General features: G+C 38.4%; 1 pseudogene; it reads right to left on the bottom strand.

Moving 5' to 3' along the window:
- Positions 1–557: 557 nt before the first annotated feature.
- LOC103413412 (glutamate receptor 2.2-like) lies at positions 558–13,843 on the bottom strand (annotated as a pseudogene).
- Positions 13,844–15,591: the final 1,748 nt, after the last annotated feature.

Raw genomic sequence — 15,591 nt, 5'->3', positions numbered from 1 at the left:
CATTGTTTATCTTAGCTCTTGTCTTATCTCTTGGGCTTCCAAGAAGCAACATACAGTCTCTCGTTCCTCCACTGAGGCTGAATATCGAGCTTTAGCTATAGCAGCTGCAGAATGTCATAGATCAGACAACTGCTATGTGATCTTCATGTGCCTCTTTATACTCCTCTATTGATGTTTTGTGATTATATCAGTGCAAAGGCTTTGTCATCCAATCCAGTGTTCCATTCTAGAATTAAACATATTGAAATAGATTATCATTTTGTTCGAGAGAGGGTGATTCGAGGTGATTTGGTTGTGCATCATGTGTCCTCCAAAGAACAATTTGCTAATATACTCACCAAAGGCTTGTCTATTTAGTTGTTTCAATAACATTGTTCCAATCTCATGCTCAGTTCCAACAAGCATGAGATTGAGGAGGGGTGTAAGGATGACAATGATCAAGCTTCAACCAAGGATCAAGATGCTGCCATGTGTTAGTAGATTAGGCAGTGTAGCTGTTAAGTTAGTTGTGTTTGTTGTGAAATAGGTTGCTTAGGGAGTAAGGAACATAACTAGTATAAAAGGAAAGATTACTCTTGTATTCATAACTGTGAAGAAATATATCAAAGCATTATCTCATTTCTACTCTCTCTCTCTCTCTCTCTCTCTCTCTAAACCTCTCTCTACTTCTTCGATCATACTGTCACCATTGATGACCTTGGAGCTTAGATCTCTGCATTTCTACATACGCATGACTAATAGTAGTACATGGAGATTGTTGCCCTTCGTAGAATCCGAAATCCTCATCTGTGTGGTTGAAGTAGTTGAATGGTCTGCCAGGCCAGTTGCTATTAGGTGAGGCCTTAACTTCATCTCGAACACCAGCACTTCCATCTCGTTGTTGATTGCTTTTAAAATTATAGGAGCTGAGATCCTTGTCATTGAAAATTTCAAACATGGCTCGAACCCTTCCCCATTTCGAAGCTCGTGAATGTTCAGCATGCCTTAAGATATGCCTATTATTGTAAAGAAATGAAACTGCAAATATGACGAGAGCAAGAATGGAAGCGGCCCCCGCGATGAGGAATAGACCCCAAAAGCTTTCAAGCCCAAGACTGTTGTTTGAGACATTTGGATTATCTTCACAATGGCTTTTTTGACCAAACCATTCGCTTTCAATTTCAATGATGTCATACCAAAGAAGTCATTTTCTTGCCTGCATGCGCGTGCTGTTTATTTATGTACAAAAGGAGAGAAAGATCTTACAAAACCAAAGCCATCCGTCTTGAAGATTGGACCAATCATCGTATATTTGGAACAATACTTTGCAACAAAAAGCTTCATGTTGGGGGTTTCATCAATAACAGCAGCAATACCACCCTTTCCACTCCCTTTAGAAAGAGCTTCATCAGATTCTTCCATGGAATTAACAGCCTTAAGCTTTGACTCTTCAAAACCGATTTCTTTCAGGAGTTCGTAAACAAAAGAACCATTCATGTAACCAACATGAACCCCTTTTTTTACAAGATCCTTTACGTCGGTGACCGTTGGTTGGAGCTGTTGGACTGTTAATAATGATGCTAAATTAGCTGTGTAACTTTGTGTGCGTACTAGCACAACAAATACCCATATAATCATCAAGAATCTGGCCAAGTTGCTCACAACTTTCTTCCCTGAAAAAAGTAACAAAATTAAGTGTCGACCTAGGCATAGGTTGATGGAAGAAATTTTAACGGTCGAAATCTTTGGAATTCATAAACTGAAACTAGGAAGTGGTGATGGAGAATTCCTATGTGAAAAAAACCATGGTGGAGAAGGAGAACCAGAAGCTTGTGCCAATTTGATGCGAGGGAGGGCCACGAAAATCTTCATTAATTCGATGTTCAAGCACCCAAATGACAAAACCAATGAAGATGAAGAAACAAAGAGTTGTAAGCCATAGTTCCCATGTCAAAGGTTTCAAGAAAACCCATGCCTTTTTACTCGTGTCTCTGGTTGGCACAACCATCACTACACCAGATTCTGTGTATGGCATTGTGAAGTCTACATACAAGGATCTACTGGCTCTAATTGTTGTATCTCCCACCACCGCATCAAAGTTCTGTCCAGCAAACGATAGATGATCAAATCGGGAAACAAATACCCAACAATGCAATCAGGTATAGTTGAGCTAAAGAAAGAATTTTAAATTAAGGAACAGTATATAATGCATGAAATCTTAACTGAAATTATAATGCCAACTGAATTTACCTTGAGATGTACTTGAGAGAGCAAATCGTTGTAACTGCCAGCGCTGGTCCCATCAGGGTTTTCATAGGGAATGAATTCATAAGGAAGATCATATGGCAATACACCCAATACAGCCTTGAAGACATCAATACTGAACCCAGTGATTTCCGTTGTGTCAGTGCGAGAATTCTTGGTTACCTGAACAAACTCAGTATAACCAGCCTTCTTAGGAACTCCAATTCTCAACTTCTTACCATTTGTTAGGATCTCACATCCCTTGGGAACAGAGAGAGAATCTCCCGGCCATATTGTTAAAAATACAACACCAGCCCAATAATTAAGGGCCAGCACATTTGGAATTATGAATGAAAGCATGATTTTGCTAGAAAGTTCTAGCAAGCATGTCGGTGGGCATGCATTATAAGCTAGATAATTCTAGCAAGTTGTAATATTATAATTCTAGCAAGTTGTAATATTATATGGCTATTAGCCATATGTCGGTGGGTGTGTGTGTGCATAAGTAGTTGCTAGAATAATCTAGCAAATGTCCAAGTCGGCAACCATTGCCTATAAATATGTATGCATGTGTGTATTGCTATGTAAACAAACAACCAACAAGAAAGTAGCCAAGTAGGCAACCAAGTGAGAGTGAGAAGTAAGAGTAGTCTTGTGAGGAGTGTGAGTGATCTAGAGTTTGTCTCTAGAAAGTAAGTGAGTGTCATTGCTTCTAAAGTGTCTTTGAGTGTTTTGAGTGTTGTAATATTTTGTGTGTGTAATACAAGTAATTTGTTTACTTGTGTTGTCTCTCCAACACTTGTGTTAGAGTTGTGTACTCTAAGTTTTTCCCCAACACATATAACCGGTCTAAGATTGTAATTCATGGAAGTTGAATTCATGTTTCCTGAATTTAATGTATCTACCATACCAGTTTCCGGTGTCCAAAATGCAATTCTTCTTACTCCATCACCATTTACATTGACTATCTTAAAAGTTGATGATTGAAGATGCCCATCAACAAGACTAAAGTCTCCAGCTATGCCTTTGAATCTAGTAGTTGATAAGACTCGGGCAAGTTTAAGGCCATGTTGAGAGACCTTGAAAGTGTCAAGATCTGTGGAGTTGAAGGAATCATTCATCATTTGGAAACCAAAACTTGTATTCATCCCAACTTCTTCAATAGCCAAGGCTAGTGCAAATGCTGCATCAGAAGCCCGAAGTGCAAAAGCTCACAATCAACATCAAGCACATTCATGGTTGGATTGTCTTGCTGGAATTGCCTTCTCCACCGCATTTTGAATTTGTTAAGCTCCACTGTTTTTGGAACATCTGTTTCCACACCTAATACACCTTGCATTGCATTTTGGAGGATAGGACGCATTGACCATAATCGATTTCCTACCCCATTCGTTATGATCCAAACGTAGCCTTCACTCATCATTCCAATCTCTTTTGCCTTGGAAAATAGACTAGAGGAGAGATTAGGCATCATGTGCACGATGAAGACCCTCTTTTGCATCCTCATTAACATGTCAATCTGTTCACCAATTTGATCATCAGTGGCTGATGGGGAAATCACACTACGATAAGGAACATGAGCATCCACCTCTTGTAGTGCATCAATTAAAGACCGTATAATTCCCTCCCCGTACGTATCGTGTACATAAATTGGCACAACTTGCCTCCATCCAAAATATTTGACAAGGTCTCTTATGACTTTGACTTGGTATGAGTCGGTTTGTGTAATTTGGAAGAAGTAAGAACTACGGAGTGATGAGAGAGAAGGGCTTGTTGCAGAAAATGATAAAATTGGGACATGAGCTTGGTCTCCAAGACTAACAACGAAGCTCGCCTGCATTGATGTTTCTGGCCCTAGGATTGCTTGCACTTCTACATTTTTAATAAGATCCAAAGCTGTGTTCCATTGGAAAAAAGAAATTTCAAAATTGTGATTGATTAATTTGATAAGATTTGTTTGTACCATACTTGACCAATCCCGAAACTACTGAGCACCGGTCAACGTTATACCGTCAAGGACCCAGAAGAGCTTCCCTTCAACCAGGAGGCCAATCACAATGCGACACGTGTCGACATCAGAAGCCAATCACAGCGCGACACGTGTCAACATCAGAAGCCAATCACAACACGACACGTGTCAATGTTAGAACAAAACTAGAAACTCTCTTCTATAAATAGGGATCATTCTCCCACAATAATCTCTAATGTCATTTTGTACTAAACTATTCACTAGAACTCACAAAATGAGAGCTTGAACCTATGTATTTGTGTAAACCCTTCACAATTAATGAGAACTCCTCTACTCCGTGGACGTAGCCGATCTGGGTCAACACAAACATTTGTTTTGTTCTACACCCACAACATTCCTGTCATAAACAAACAAGCAATTATATATATGTTTCCAAACATATTATAATAAATCAAACAACAAGCCAAAATCCCAAGTTTAACTAGAAATCCAACCCAAGCAACCTTTTTCCCTCTCTTCCTCTTCCGCCTCCTTTCATCTATCAAATTTCTGCAACCTTTGCTCTTCTCCAGTGGAGCTGAATTTTGGACACCCTATAGTTCTTGAGCAGATGAACAACTTTCAAGAAGGAATCGTTTCTGTTTGAGCGACGGAAATTAAAGTGTTGAGGCTCCAAACACGACAGTCGGATTCCCGCAAATTTAAAGACTGCTGTGATGTTTCGAAGATCTGGAAATATTTAACCGTTAGTTCATTCTGAATTTTTGATATGTCATGAACGAGATGATAAGGAACAACTTCGATGAAGAAAGTATGTTGATCTGAATAAGAGAAAATGGAGTTTCGAAGCTCACAATAAGTCTGACAGGTTGACAGAAAAATGATGAACAGTCATTCATCATACCTGAATTTCTGGATTTTTACTGCTCCGATGGATCTCAAATTTGGATATGTTGTATCTGACAAGGTGAGGAACAAATTCAATGAAGAAAGTATGTTGATCTGAACAAGAAACAATGGAGTTTAGAAGCTCACAACAAGTCTGACGGGTTAACAGAAAATTGATGAACAATTACTCATCATACCTGAATTTCTGGAGTTGTACTACTCCGATGCATCTCAAATTTGGATATGTTGTAGTTCACAAGATAAGGAACAACTTTCATGAAGACGACTTTGCGATCTGAGCTATAGAGAATGGTGTTATATTGCATCCACTCAGGCTGATTAGTGGAAACGAAAAGCAATTCCACCAAAGAAAAGATGAAAAAGAGAGAAAAGCTACTAATTGCACTTGATCTTGTCTAGTCAATAGCATGCAGCATCAAACACACAAAAGTTGGAAATATTTTTAGATAAGGCATATACGAATGTGTGACATCGAAACAAGGATTCGTTACTTTGACAAATTAGTAACAAGCGAGACACCTCATTCGGCAACTCTCTTCGCCTGAAGACTTGGGGGACTCCCACCATATGCTACTGCACCTTGATACTCGGCAGTCTCACAACCACTCAGTGACTTGGATTTTTCAAGTCTCCAACCGAGAAGTTTTCCTCACTCGGGAAATTAAGGGAACACTACCTCAAACTACATGCTTCACTCACAAAGCTTCAACAATACAAGTTTCAACAAAAGAAAAAATTCAAAGAACTTTCTGAAGAAGGCTTTGGTGTATTTAACACAATATGTTGAAATGAAGCAAAGCTTATTTATTAATATTTTCGATAAGCCACAAATATGTACATATACATGAGTCAAAATAAACAAACAAAAGGGAGCTTTCACAAAGGTTGCTTAGGGGAAGTCTCAGCAGTCGGTAGAGCCCCAGAAAGAGAAAGCACCGGAGGGTGGTTATCCGGAGCCTCAGTACTGGACAGAACCCCAGAAGGAGGAGGCATTGGAGGTTGATCATTTGGAGCTTCATTATGCGGTACAGCCCCAGAAGACGAAGGCAATAAATACCTTTGGAACAAACCCACAAACCTTTTATGATCAAGTAAAGCCTGACCATCAGATTCCTGCATCTGGTCAAGTTTCCTCTTCATGTTTGTAGCATAGTCATGCGCAAGCCTGTGCAACTGTTTATTCTCATCTTTGAGCCCTCTAATCTCCTGTTTGAGACTTATCACTTCAGCAACCAATGATTCAACTTGGCGGGTTCTAGCAAATAGGCGTTGGGCCATATTAGACACAGAAGCTGCACACTGAACACTAAGAGCCAGAGAATCCTTAACAGCCAACTCATCAGACCGTTTGGAAAGTAGTATGTTATCTCTGGGAGTGAGAAGGTTCCTGGCTACCACCGCAGCAGTCATATCATTCTTCATCACAGAATCCCCAACGGTAAGAGGACTAGTAGAGGATATGAATGATGGGCGCCATATGTTGTCTGGAGAAGGCGTGGCTGCCTCTTCTCCAAGGTTCAAGTCAAAACGACGATCGGAGGGGCCAGACATTTTCAAAGGTGTTGAAGAGAGAAGAGGTCAGACAAATCAAGATCTTAGAAGTGCAAGAAGAGAGCTTCTACTGGTGGGGATTCAGGTGTGTTGTGGAACTTAATGCCAGCCTCTATAAAAATCTGCACTCGACGGAGCTTCAGAAATAGAAGAGGCGTTTGCTTTCTCAAAAGCTGGGCTGCTCAGAGACCACGAGGGCCAATCTCAAAAATCGAAGAGGCGCTTCCTTTCTCAAAAGCTGGGCTACTTAGAGACCACGAGGGCCAATCTCAGAAATCAAAGAAGCACCTGCTTTTTTAGCCTCGTCAGCACCTATCACATGCACACTCAGCTTTGCAGAAATTACGGACAATCTGTCGAAGATTTCTGGTGAAGTAGAAAGCACGCGAATCTTGCTGTTTAATCACCACTCTCCACACGAACCATCAACTCCTCGGGTACCACATATAACTTTGCCAAAGATCTCTGACAAAGTTTAGGCGCGAGAATTTCGAAGTTCCAGCTACCTTACTATTACCCACAAGGATAAAGGAACAGCACCACTGCTTGACAACTGGAAAGTCCCTATGTGTGTCGACCTCTGTGTTCTGTGGCAAGACAGGCTGGCAAGAACGTCCAACCTTTACTCACATTCGAGAACAGACTCCCAACATAATTACTTTCTCAAAAATTGAAACGGCACCGCTTTCCGAATCTCGAGAGCTAGATCCCCGACAGGATTGCTTGTTTGAAAACCGAAGAGGCACAGCTCTCAGAACTTCGAGAGCCGGATTTCCTTAGATAAAGCTTGTCTGTAATCTTCACACGCAACATTAGCTTTCCAGATACCACATACCACTTTTTCAAAGTGCTCTGACAAAGTTAAAACACGTGAAGCTGGCAGCTCCCACTACATTGCTGTGACCAAGAAGGGTAAAGGAATAGCATTACTACTTGTTATTGGGAAATCCCTATATACATCGACCTCCCTCCTCAACAGACAGGCAAACCTGCAAAAATGCTCAACCCTTTCTCGCATTCGAGAATGCACCCTCAACATAACCTCTCGAAATACTCAGCTTTATTTCCCCCCGATAATACCTCAGCAAATAAGCCACACCAAGAACAAGAGTATCTCATATCATCAGGGTCGAAAGCAAGAGTATCCCATATCATGCTTTCTCCCTGTCCTTGTCTTCGTCCTTGTCCATACCTGTAGGACAAAGAGAAAGAGAGCAGTCAGTCGGAACCTGAAATCAAACCTCCAATCTGGAACTGACTGCCTGAGACCTTTGCCTGGTTGCTTACTTAGCATTGCTCTCGAGAACTCATCCTCAACTGCTGTCAAGGTCATGAATTCCACCAGCACATACCTCATGACAGTTGATCAGATATTGGCTCTTTACACTGAAGCTGCCAAGCGTGGATGAGTCACTATGAAGGAATGTTCTGAAGGACCATTTAAATGCAAATGTTACACACCACTTATGCCATGCAAAAGATTGAAGCAGAAGGTTCAACGGTGAGCTGAAACAGATCACTACAGCACGACACCTTTCCATACCACATTCACTATTCCGTCAACAGCAAAAGTATCCCATATCATCAAGGTCGAACGTACTCTAGATTTGATGGACTTGTTTTGACCCTCAAATTCTTGAGTCGACCTTATACTCTGAAGGGAACCAGAAAACCCTCCAGCACAGTTCAAGAATAAGCCTGTGGAAAGTTACTTCTTCAAAAGCAAAAGTATCTCATATCATCTCTTCTTCATTTGCTTCTCCTTATCCTGGCAGCTGAATGAGAGACAAGGAGAAGGAGAATAATCAACTGGAAGCCGAAGACGAACCTCCGATCCTGGGTTGCTTGCTTGGAAGTTTGACTGCATACCTTGTCTGTCACCTCTTTCGGCAGATCTCCTAGCTCGGCGACTTGGGGGACTCCTACTATAGGGTTTGTATCGCACTTGACCAAGCCCGAAACTACAAGTAAGCTTCAAGTGAAATTGATACATTACCTTGTGCATCTTCATCGGTTAAAGATACCACCCATGGATGGAGGAAAAGTACTTCCAGAGAAGATGTCACATCTACATATGAGACAGATAAGGCACGTGAAAATGATACCACACTTCGGTACTTAGAAGTTTCGTGATTACTCAATGGCTTGGATCTTGCAAGTCCCCAACCGAGGAGCTTCCCTCACTCGGGAACTTAGGGGAGCACTGTTTGTACCATACTTGACCAATCCCGAAACTACTGAGCACCGGTCAACGTTATACCGTCAAGGACCCAGAAGAGCTTCCCTTCAACCAGGAGGCCAATCACAATGCGACACGTGTCGACATCAGAAGCCAATCACAGCGCGACACGTGTCAACATCAGAAGCCAATCACAACACGATACGTGTCAATGTTAGAACAAAACTAGAAACTCTCTTCTATAAATAGGGATCATTCTCCCACAATAATCTCTAATGTCATTTTGTACTAAACTATTCACTAGAACTCACAAAATGAGAGCTTGAACCTATGTATTTGTGTAAACCCTTCACAATTAATGAGAACTCCTCTACTCCGTGGACGTAGCCGATCTGGGTGAACCACGTACATCTTGTGTTTGCTTCCCTGTCCCTATTCATTTACGTACTTATCTTCACTAGTGATCGAAGCAACCAAGCGAATGTCACAAACCTGACACTTTCTGTTGTACCAAAGTCCTCGCTGATTTTGTGCATCAACAAGATTAAACAACATTAGTTTTAATTGATTTTTTGCAGATGCGATCTTTGCAAAGTGATTTATAATATGAATATATCTAATCATAAGGACGGAGTTCTATGAATTGCCAACGAACAGTTTTGAATAGGATAATTTCCATAAATTGTTAATACTATTCAAACATTTAGGATCTGTTTGGTATTGGACTTGAATTCACTTTTTTATTTTTTTTAAACTCAAAAATAGCTTTTGAGTTTCAAGCCAAAAGTCCTTGTTTGGTAGGAGTGTGTTTAGATATTGAACTCAAAACCAACTTACCATAGCTTATACATTAAAAACACAAAATGTGAGTTTTTAGAGTTTTCAAATTAACCAACTCTCCACTTTCTATCTCCGATCCTAGCTCTCTTCCCTCTCTATCTTACCTCTCTCTTCTCTGTCTCCTTCGCTCTCCTATCTCTCTTCCTCCTCTCTCTTCCCTCTCTATCTTATCTCTCTTCTGTCTCCTTCTCTCTCCTATCTCTCTTCCTCCTCTGTCTCCCAACTCTTTTATGTCCTGCTCTCTCCCATCTCTCTCCCGATCTCTTTTCTCCTTCTTTCTCTCCCTCTTCTCTCTCCCACCCATTATCCTCTTTTTTTTTCCAGCTCCACCAGGGAGTTGTAATTTTGAATTGTCACGCTTAAATATCAATTTTAAAATTTTAAACCAAACGTGTTTTTATATCATATTAATAATTGTTCTCAAGCAATAGTCTTTAAAAAAAATTTAAAGGATAAATTCTTTTTAGTGGAATATCAAACAGACCCTTAATTTTCATGTCATTTGAATCTCTAGTTTCTAGTGCAAGCTTTCATAAATTATATATAACAACTGACAATCCAAAAAAATCAACAACGCACTCATATACAAGCTTCAAGATTTTGACTTAATACATGTTTTTAGACTAAAGGGAAATAATTTCTACATTTCTTTACTTCTTTGCACACCTTTATCTGTTTATGACTTTCAAATTAGATAAATAAAACGATAATCAAGGGACACTATAAATAAGATTGTGCAGAAGGAGAAAAAGTGTCGTGCAAAAATCATTTTCCCCGACTAAATTACATGACATGATCATATATGTATGGTTAGGATCCGAGGAGACACGCTTTTGACACACATTTGACACACGTTTTTTTTATGGGGCCCACTCCATAAATGATTTCAACGACCTAAACGGTCTATCTTTAGGTGTTTCATAAAAAAATCATATCTACTTCTTGTTTCAAGCAGTTTTTTGCTTCTTGTTAGGGGCTTCAAAAGTTGTTTTTAGCAGGTATTGGCCTAGTTCCCTGGATTGTATTGCTTTTCCCTTTTTTCTTCATATTATTAATAAAATCTAGTAGAGAGGAGACGGGTGAAGAGTTTCTGGGTGCAACAGTCCTTTCTCCTTGGGGAGAGGGTTGGTGCCTCGCACACAACTGTTGACGAAGAGCTAATCTCGTGCAATTCACCTGTACAATTTATTAAAAAAGAGAAAACCATATATACCAAAAACCACCCAAATCCGTAAATATAAGACCATTGGTTTAAATTTAGAGGTTCTTTGTAGAATTGTTGAAATATATTACGAAATGGGTCCTACAAAAATGAGTGTCAAAGTGAGTATCAAACGCAATCTAAGGACAAAAAAAAAATCGGAGCCATTGGTTTGTGTGAGGTAGGTCATCAGAATGAGTTAATGGGGACTGTCATATTCAATTTGAGTGGTCCGGATTGTCTGGTCCTTGAGTTCTGAATAGTGAAATCAACCGTGGTTAAAAATGGAGACAAGTTGTAAGGCCCACTCCACGTCGAATTTCAACAATCCGAACAGTCTATTTTGTAAGTCTCGATTCATAGATCATCTTTGTAAAAATTCAATTTAATCTAAAAACATTTTGTCTATTTAATTATCACGTTGAAATTTCATTTTTTCTTAGAAAACAAAGTGTTCGTCAATTTATTTGAACTCAATTAGATGACTCAAATATTTTCAATTTGGCTAATATTTTGCAAGGATAAGCAACTTGAAAAATAGACTGTTCAGATCGTTAAAGTTCGATGTGGGGTGGGCCCAACAACTAACCCCATTTTTATAAAAAAAAATGGGGATCTCATATATATGTATCATTTATGCAAGGGAATCCACATTTTTTTTCTTCAAAAAATGAGGATTGGTTGTAGGACTCACTGCACATCGAACTTCAACGATCCGAACCGTTTATTTTGTAAGTCTCGATTCATAGATCATCTTTATAAAAAAATCAATTCAATCTGAAACTATTTGCATATTTATCTAACACGATGAAATTTCATTGTTACTTATAGAACCATCTACCATTCAGGTTTTACCTCAAAGATCATGTCCACTAAAAATCACCGAAATCTAAAATCATATGATCGTTGGATTAAATTTAGTGGTTATTTGTAGAGTCGTATTCATTCATTTTCTTCACTACAAATAAATGCCTTAATAATTTTGGATCCATCTAAATTTTTTCAAGGATGATCTATGCCTGATACACTAAAATATGGACGGTTCTAATCGTTGAAATACATTAAGTAGTGAGCCCTACAAAATGGGTGTCAAACTGTGTGTCAAAAGCATGTCCCTGAATTCTAACTCATATATATTTGGTTCCTGTTCCTAATCAACCTAATTGTTAGACTGAAATCTTATTTGTTTAAATATTTTGATCGAGGTCCTTAACCTCATTTAAGAGATTTAACTCATGCATTTATGCATTTAAAGTCCCACAAATTATGAAAATTCAAATAATTTTTTTAAATATAATAAGTACTTAAAAATCAATTTTAGAGTAATAGTGTTCTTCACAAACATTATAGCAAAAACATAATGTACCCACATAATTATTAACATTTTTTAAAAAATAACTATTGATATATTTTAAAACATAAAATAAATACATATAATTAGCATGGGTACATTTAGCAAAATTAAAAATGGGTACAAATAATTAAAAAATATGGGTACAAATAAGAGTTTAAAAAATATGGGCACAAATTAAAACTAAAAAGAAAATTGGTACAAATTAAAAAAAAAAGTTGCAAATTAAAAATGGGTACAAACTAATAAAAAACAATATGATAAAAAATTTAGTCATGAATATAAATATAACAAATGTAACGTTTCTAACACTAAATGAATATATTTAGAAATAAAAAATATTTTCTTATTGAAATAATTAATGACATTTATTAAAATCTAAGGATCTTGATCAAAATTTGAAAAGGAATAAGATTTTAATCAATGAAGTAGGAAAAATAGAGATAAGAACCTAATTTTTCCATATATATGTATATATATATAATGTAAAGCACGTGTCTCCGAATTGTAACTTATATATATGTGCATATTGGATACTATATGTCAATTATATAAAGTTACAACTAGTAGTACTTGCTATAAATAGTAGAAAATCTCATGTTAGCTAGAGAGATAGAGAGAACCTGCAGCAGCTGCACCAACAATATTTTCCTTGGAGTTCCTAGTATTCAAGACGAGCTTGGTCCTGTAGTGAGCATTTGATGCATAGAAGTCCTCCAGAGCCATTTTGATGCAACTCAAATAAACCTTCCCGCTCGGCGTATCAAGGTCGACAACAACTCCCACATTCACCGGGATCCTTGTGTTCCGGCTGCAGCCACCGCCATATAGAAAAACCACGACAAGAGAAAGCAGAAAGATAAAAAAAGTCTCCAGCTGATGGCACTCATGTTAACTCGAATACGAGCTTTTCTAATTTGCGCTACTCTATTGTGAAGATGAAACAAATACATACATATATGTGTGTGTGTGTGTGTGTGTGTGTAATTATACATATATAAATAATACGTAAAAGAATAACAAGAAGAAAATTAAGAATGGTTGGGTACCTACTGAACTATGGTTTGTCATGTCGAGGTGATGTCTTATGTCGAGGTGATGTCTTATTTTTATATGCAGTAGGTAGATGTGAAATGAAAGCCCCTGGGGAGAAAGAGTCAAAACTCCAAAGACTCCGGACAGGACAAAATTAATTAGGCATTTCTTCCCTTAATGTAACTATTAAGGATCTAAAAGTATCTTTCGATGAATTAACAATGTACAACAACCTAGCTATCGAATTGGTATGCCATTAATGTATCTTATGATGTTATCTCAAATGCTTATGTCACATAATCTAATACAGTTACACAAGAAGATACACACAGGAAGTGAGACTGAAGGTAAGAAGATACTCACAGTCCCAAACGGATGACATCACCAACACGTAAATCCACGTAAACCTTCTTGTTCACCTGATTATTAGGCAAAAGAAAACCATTAGGAACAATCAAGAGCCTTTGTATAGACTATAGAGTATAACAAAACCCCAGCCAATCACCTGATTACTGTAGTTTATGAATAGTATCAATTTCTTCCTTAGTTTTAGACTATAGTAACCGCCCCCATTAAAGCCACCATTGTTGGGCTGGCTTCTCTTCTTTAAACTTCCAAATTCTTTTGAAGGGAAAAATTAGTATCTCCTCCCTCCACCATATTTCTCAATTAAACATTTGTGACATTTTATATTTTTTCTATATAGAAAATCAAAACATGTGTGAGATATTTGACGGTACCTCCCTTGTAGTCGAGGATCCTAAAAAATATGAGGGTAAAAATACTACACATATTTTTCTCAATTGCTAATTCGCAATAAAAAAAAATTATTAAACTAAACGTGTTCGAATCCATTAATAACAAAAATAGACGTGTCATTAGTGTATTGGGCCATTTGTCTTTTGTATATTGGTTGTGTTATAGCTTAGGGTTTTTTTTTTTTTTTTGGTCCAAAATAAAGCTTCATTCATGAAAGGGAGATTACAATCTATGCAAGATAGGCCTAAACCCAACCAAAACACAAAAACATAAAACCCTACATAAGAAAAGCAAGACATAAAATAAAAACAGGCCCAAGCAAAGAGAGAGCAACAACCCAATACATAACGGGAGGCCCACATACACTTAGGCCCGTAGGCAAAGTAAGAAAAGCCAACAAAAAAACCCTAACCCAATCAGCACAACGACAGCCACCACCGCAACAGCCGCCATGAAGGAATACATCGCCCCAAACTAAAGAAAGCACGCTGACCAAAAGCTAGATCTAAGAAGGTTGTGCAGAATCCATTCTCTAAGAACCAAAACCGCTACAAAACATGCAAGAAATGACACAACCCGTAACAGGAGGGGGAGGGTGAAGGGGGTGGGCAAAACACCCTTGTTTCAACGTGAATTGTTCCACGCTTGGGCCCAATTTTTCCAGCAAGCCGGAATGGCAACGAGTTGTGTGGTTTGGCTCTAGTGTCAAGACAGAGCCCAACACCTTAAGACCTAATTTCTGATTAAAGGTTGGAAAATATGAGGGGGAGCAAGGGGAAGGAAGGAAAGAGGGGTGCGATGGGGAAGGAAGGTGGGTTTGGCGATGAACTACCATTGAGTGAGGAGAAGGTCCAAGTTTTATTCAACGTAAAGTTTAAAAGTACGTGGGAGTTTTGTAAATTATCTTATTGCTAATCTCAGATTTTTCGAAATCAACTTGGAGGTGGCCATATTTTGGTTGTGCTACAATGGAGCTAGACTTTATTGTCTAAAGTATTGAGGAAGCTTAAACAGCTCCATGACTTGTATTTCTTGTGGGAGAGACATGGTCCTCCGATTCTAATAAATTGTGATTGAATAATTACTCGAGCAAATAATGAGGCCTATGATTTGCATGGAGAAAAAGTTTAAGATTAAAATTTGATGCATTGAGGGGATGGATAGAGGGGGATGGAGATTAAGCCTACGTGTTGAATAATTAGAGATGACAACCCAACCTATTTTATTGGAGATCCCATGACGTATAAGTTCGATGGGAAAAACAAGCCATTGATTAATTCATGCTAGTACCATTCGAATATTTATGCTCCTCCCTATGGTGATTGTAGATAATAGTGCATTATTGCAAGAGGTTGCGATGAGCTTAGGTTCTTAATTAATCCATAACTATGTTACTGTAGAATTGGGACTGCTTCCTGTGAGAGTTTTAGGCTTTTTATTTTTTGTGAACTTTTTTTTGGTAAGTTTTAGGCTTAACTTCCTCTGAAGCTACATTTTTTTTTTTTGGGAAACCTCGATGGTACGAGGGAAATTCTATTGACAGTAAAAAAAGAAGTTACACATATTCAGGGGCT

The sequence above is a fragment of the Malus domestica genome, chromosome 08 (assembly GCF_042453785.1).
Source record: "Malus domestica chromosome 08, GDT2T_hap1".
Lineage (NCBI taxonomy): Eukaryota > Viridiplantae > Streptophyta > Magnoliopsida > Rosales > Rosaceae > Malus > Malus domestica.
This window is presented reverse-complemented; position numbering and strand designations above follow the sequence as displayed.